The sequence below is a fragment of the Zea mays genome, chromosome 6 (assembly GCF_902167145.1).
Source record: "Zea mays cultivar B73 chromosome 6, Zm-B73-REFERENCE-NAM-5.0, whole genome shotgun sequence".
Lineage (NCBI taxonomy): Eukaryota > Viridiplantae > Streptophyta > Magnoliopsida > Poales > Poaceae > Zea > Zea mays.
Genome location: NC_050101.1, coordinates 136,943,761 through 136,949,053, shown reverse-complemented (window position 1 = coordinate 136,949,053; position 5,293 = coordinate 136,943,761).

The window sequence follows — 5,293 nt, the reverse complement described above, 5'->3', positions numbered from 1 at the left end:
ACTAAATATCTAAGAATTCGCTTCACAGCCACTAAGTGACACTCCCTTGGATCAGATTGAAATCTAGCACACATGCATACACTAAGCATAATATCCGGTCTACTAGCACATAAATAAAGTAAAGACCCTATCATAGACCGGTATGCTTTTTGATCAACAGACTTACCTCCTTTGTTGAGGTCGGTGTGTCCATCGGTTCCCATTGGAGTCTTTGCGGGCTTGGCGTCCTTCATCCCAAACCGCTTGATCAAGTCTTGTGTATACTTCGTTTGGGAGATGAAGGTCCCATCCTTGAGTTGCCTCACTTGGAACCCAAGGAAATAGCTTAACTCGCCCATCATCGACATCTCAAACTTTTGAGTCATCACCCTGCTAAACTCTTCACAAGACTTCTGGTTAGTAGAACCAAATATTATGTCATCGACATAAATTTGGCACACAAAAAGATCACCATCACAAGTCTTAGTAAAAAGAGTTGGATCGGCTTTCCCAACCTTGAAAGCATTGGCAATTAAAAAGTCTCTAAGGCATTCATACCATGCTCTTGGGGCTTGCTTAAGTCCATAGAGCGCCTTAGAGAGCTTACACACGTGGTCGGGGTACCGTTCATCCTCGAAGCCAGGGGGTTGCTCCACGTACACCTCCTCTTTGATTGGCCCGTTGAGGAAAGCGCTCTTCACATCCATTTGGAACAACCTGAAAGAATGGTGAGCGGCATATGCTAACAAAATGCGAATGGACTCTAGCCTAGCCACAGGAGCAAAAGTCTCCTCAAAGTCCAAACCTGCGACTTGGGCATAACCTTTTGCCACAAGTCTAGCCTTGTTCCTTGTCACCACCCCATGCTCGTCTTGTTTGTTGCGAAACACCCACTTGGTTCCCACAACATTTTGCTTGGGACGAGGCACCAGTGTCCAAACTTCATTTCTCTTGAAGTTATTGAGCTCCTCTTGCATAGCCAACACCCAGTCCAGATCTAGCAAGGCCTCCTCTACCCTGAAAGGCTCAATAGAAGAGACAAAGGAGTAATGCTCACAAAAATTAACTAATCGAGATCGAGTAGTTACTCCCTTGCTAATGTCACCCAAAATTTGGTCGACGGGATGATCCCTTTGAATCATCGCTCGGACTTGAGTTGGAGGTGCCGGTTGTGCTTCTTCCTCCATTACTTGATCATCTTGTGCTCCCCCTTGATCACACGCCTCCTCTTGATGAACCTGTTCATCTTCTTGAGTTGGGGGATGCACCATTGTTGAGGAAGAAGGTTGATCTTGCTCCTTTTGTTCCATTGGCCTCACATCTCCAATCGCCATGGTGCGCATTGCGGCCGTTGGAACGTCTTCTTCATCTACATCATCAAGATCAACAACTTGCTCTTTTGGAGAGCCTATAGTCTCATCAAATACAACGTCGCTAGAGACTTCAACCAAACCCGATGATTTGTTGAAGACCCTATACGCCTTTGTATTTGAGTCATAACCTAATAAAAACCCTTCTACGGCTTTGGGAGCAAATTTGGAATTCCTACCCTTCTTCACTAGAATGTAGCATTTACTCCCAAAAACTCGAAAATACGAAACATTGGGTTTGTTACTGGTTAGTAGCTCATACGAAGTCTTCTTGAGGAGGCGATGAAGGTAGACCCGGTTGATGGCGTGGCAAGCCGTGTTCACGGCTTCCGACCAAAAGCGCTCGGGGGTCTTGAACTCTCCAAGCATCGTCCTCCCCATATCTATAAGCGTCCTGTTCTTCCTCTCTACCACACCATTTTGCTGTGGTGTGTAGGGAGCAGAGAACTCGTGCTTGATTCCTTCCTCCTCAAGATACTCCTCCACTTGAAGGTTCTTGAACTCGGACCCATTGTCGCTTCTTATCTTCTTCACCTTGAGCTCAAACTCGTTTTGAGCTCTCCTTAGGAAGCGCTTGAGGGTCCCTTGGGTTTCAGATTTATCCTGCACAAAGAATACCCAAGTGAAGCGGGAAAAATCATCAACTATAACAAGACCATAATTACTTCCTCCTATGCTTAGATAGGCGACGGGTCCGAAGAGGTCCATATGAAGTAACTCCAGGGGTCTTGATGTTGTCATCACATTTTTGGCATGATGAGAGCTTCCCACCTGTTTCCCTGCTTGACAAGCTGCACAAGGTCTATCTTTTTCGAAAGTAACATTAGTTAGACCTATCACGTGTTCTCCCTTTAGAAGCTTGTGAAGGTTCTTCATTCCCACATGTGCTAAGCGGCGATGCCACAGCCAGCCCATGCTAGTCTTAGCAATTAAGCATGCATCTAGACCGGCCTCCTCTTTTGCAAAATCAACTAAATAGAGTTTGCCGTCTAATACACCCTTAAAAGCTAATGAACCATCACTTCTTCTAAAGACAGACACATCTACATTTGTGAATAGACAATTATATCCCATATTACATAATTGGCTTACGGATAACAAATTATATCCAAGCGACTCAACTAAGAATACATTAGAAATAGAGTGCTCATTTGAATTTGCAATCTTTCCTAACCCTTTCACCTTGCCTTGGTTCCCATCACCGAATATGATTGAATCTTGGGGATCCTTGTTCTTGACGTAGGAAGAGAACATCCTCTTTTCCCCCGTCATGTGGTTTGTGCATCCGCTGTCGATAATCCAGCTTGAGCCCCCGGATGCATAAACCTGCAAGGCAAATTTAGGCTTGGGTCTTAGGTACCCAACTCATGTTGGGTCCTACAAGGTTAGTCACAATAGTCTTAGGGACCCAAATGCAAGTCTTGTCTCCCTTACATTTGGCCCCTAATTTCCTAGCAATTATCTTCTTATCCTTTCTACAAATAGCAAAGGAAGCATTGCAAGCATAATAAATTGTAGAAGGTTCATTCATTACTTTCCTAGGAAAATGAACAATATTTCTTCTAGGCATATGATTGACAACATTTTTTCTAGCCACATTTCTATCATGCATAATAGAAGAACTAGAAGCAACCATGGCATGAGAATTAAAAGCATCATAACTTCTATTAACATTTCTAGAATGTCTCCTATCATGATACATGAAGGCATGGTTCTTTTGAGCAATACTAGCCATAGGGGCCTTCCCTTTCTCCTTGGCGGAGATGGAAGCCTTATGGCTTGTTAAGTTCTTGACCTCCCTCTTGAAGCCAAGACCATCCTTAATTGAGGGGTGTCTACCAATCGTGTAGGCATCCCTTGCAAATTTTAGCTTGTCAAATTCGCTCTTGCTAGTCTTAAGTTGGGCATTAAGACTAGCCACTTCATCATTTAATTTAGAAATGCAAGCTAGGTGTTCACTACAAGCATCAACATTAAAATCTTTGCACCTATTGCAAATCATAACATGTTCTACACAAGAGTTAGATTTATTCGCTATTACTAGTTTAGCATTTAAATCATCATTAACACCTTTTAAAGTAGAAATGGTTTCATGACAAGTAGATAGTTCATAAGAAAGCATTTCATTCCTTTTAACTTCTAGAGCAAGAGAATTTTGTGCACTAACAAATTTATCATGCTCTTCATACAAAAGATCCTCTTGCTTTTCTAGCAACCTATTCTTATCATTCAAGGCAACAATTAATTCGTTAATTTTATCAACCTTGGTTCTATCTAGGCCTTTGAATAAACATGAATAATCTATTTCATCATCATCACTAGACTCATCCTCACTTGAAGAAGCATAAGTACTAGTATTACGAGTGCTTACCTTCTTTTCCCTTGCCATGAGGCAAGTGTGATGCTCGTTGGGGAAGAGGAATGACTTGTTGAAGGCGGCGGCGACGAGTCCTTCGTTGTCGGAGTCGGACGAGGAGCAATCCGAATCCCACTCTTTTCCAAGATGTGCCTCGCCCTTCGCCTTCTTGTAGTTCTTCTTCTTTTCCCACTTTCCACTCTTCTTTTCCTGGTCACTATCATTATCGGGACAATTAGCGATGAAATGACCAATCTTACCACATTTGAAGCAGGAGCGCTTCCCCTTCGTCTTGTTCTTGTTGGGATGCTCCTTGCGACCCTTTAGCGCCGTCTTGAACCACTTGATGATGTGGGCCATCTCTTCATCATTAAGCCCGGCCGCCTCAACTTGTGCCACCTTGCTAGGTAGCGTCTCCTTGCTCCTTGTTGCCTTGAGAGCAATAGTTTGAGGCTCTTGGATTGGACCATTTAATGCATCGTCGACGTATCTAGCCTCCTTGATCATCATCCGCCCGCTTACGAACTTTCCAAGGATCTCTTCGGGCGTCATCTTCGTGTACCTAGGATTCTCACGAATATTGTTCACAAGATGTGGATCAAGGACGGTAAAGGACCTTAGCATTAGTCGGACAACGTCGTGGTCCGTCCATCGCGTGCTTCCATAGCTCCTTATCTTGTTGACAAGGGTTTTGAGCCTGTTGTACGTTTGGGTTGGCTCCTCCCCCCTTATCATCGCGAATCTCCCGAGTTCTCCCTCCACCAACTCCATCTTGGTGAGCATGGTGACGTCGTTCCCCTCATGTGAGATCTTGAGGGTATCCCAGACCTGCTTGGCGTTATCCAAGCCGCTCACTTTATGGTATTCGTCCCTGTACAAAGAAGCTAGGAGAACAGTAGTAGCTTGTGCATTTTTGTGAATTTGCTCATTAATGAACATGGGACTATCAGTACTATCAAATTTCATTCCATTCTCGACTATCTCCCATATGCTTGGATGGAGAGAGAACAGGTGACTACGCATTTTGTGACTCCAAAATCCGTAGTCCTCTCCATCAAAATGAGGAGGTTTACCAAGTGGAATGGAAAGCAAATGTGCATTTGAGCTATGCGGAATACGAGAATAATCGAAACAGAAGTTTGAGTTAATCGTCTTCTTTTTCTCGTAGTCGTTGTTGTCATCCTTTTGGGAAGAAGAGGACTCGTCGCTGTCGTCGTAGTAGACGATCTCCTTGATGCGCCTCGTCTTCTTCTTCTTCCCATCTTTTCTTTTGTGGCTCGAGCCCGAGTCAGTAGGCTTGTCCTCCTTTGGATCATTGACAAAGGACTCCTTCTCCTTATCATTGACCACCATCCCCTTGCCCCTAGGATCCATCTCTTCGGGCGGTTAGTCCCTTTCTTGAAGAGAACGACTCCGATACCAATTGAGAGCACCTAGAGGGGGGTGAATAGGTGATCCTGTAAAAACTTGAAACTTAATCCGCAAAACTTGATTAGGAGTTAGCACGAATAAGCCAAGTGGCTAGAGAGGAGAACTTGCACAACACGATAACCAAAAAGATATCAACACAGAGATGGCACGGTGGTTT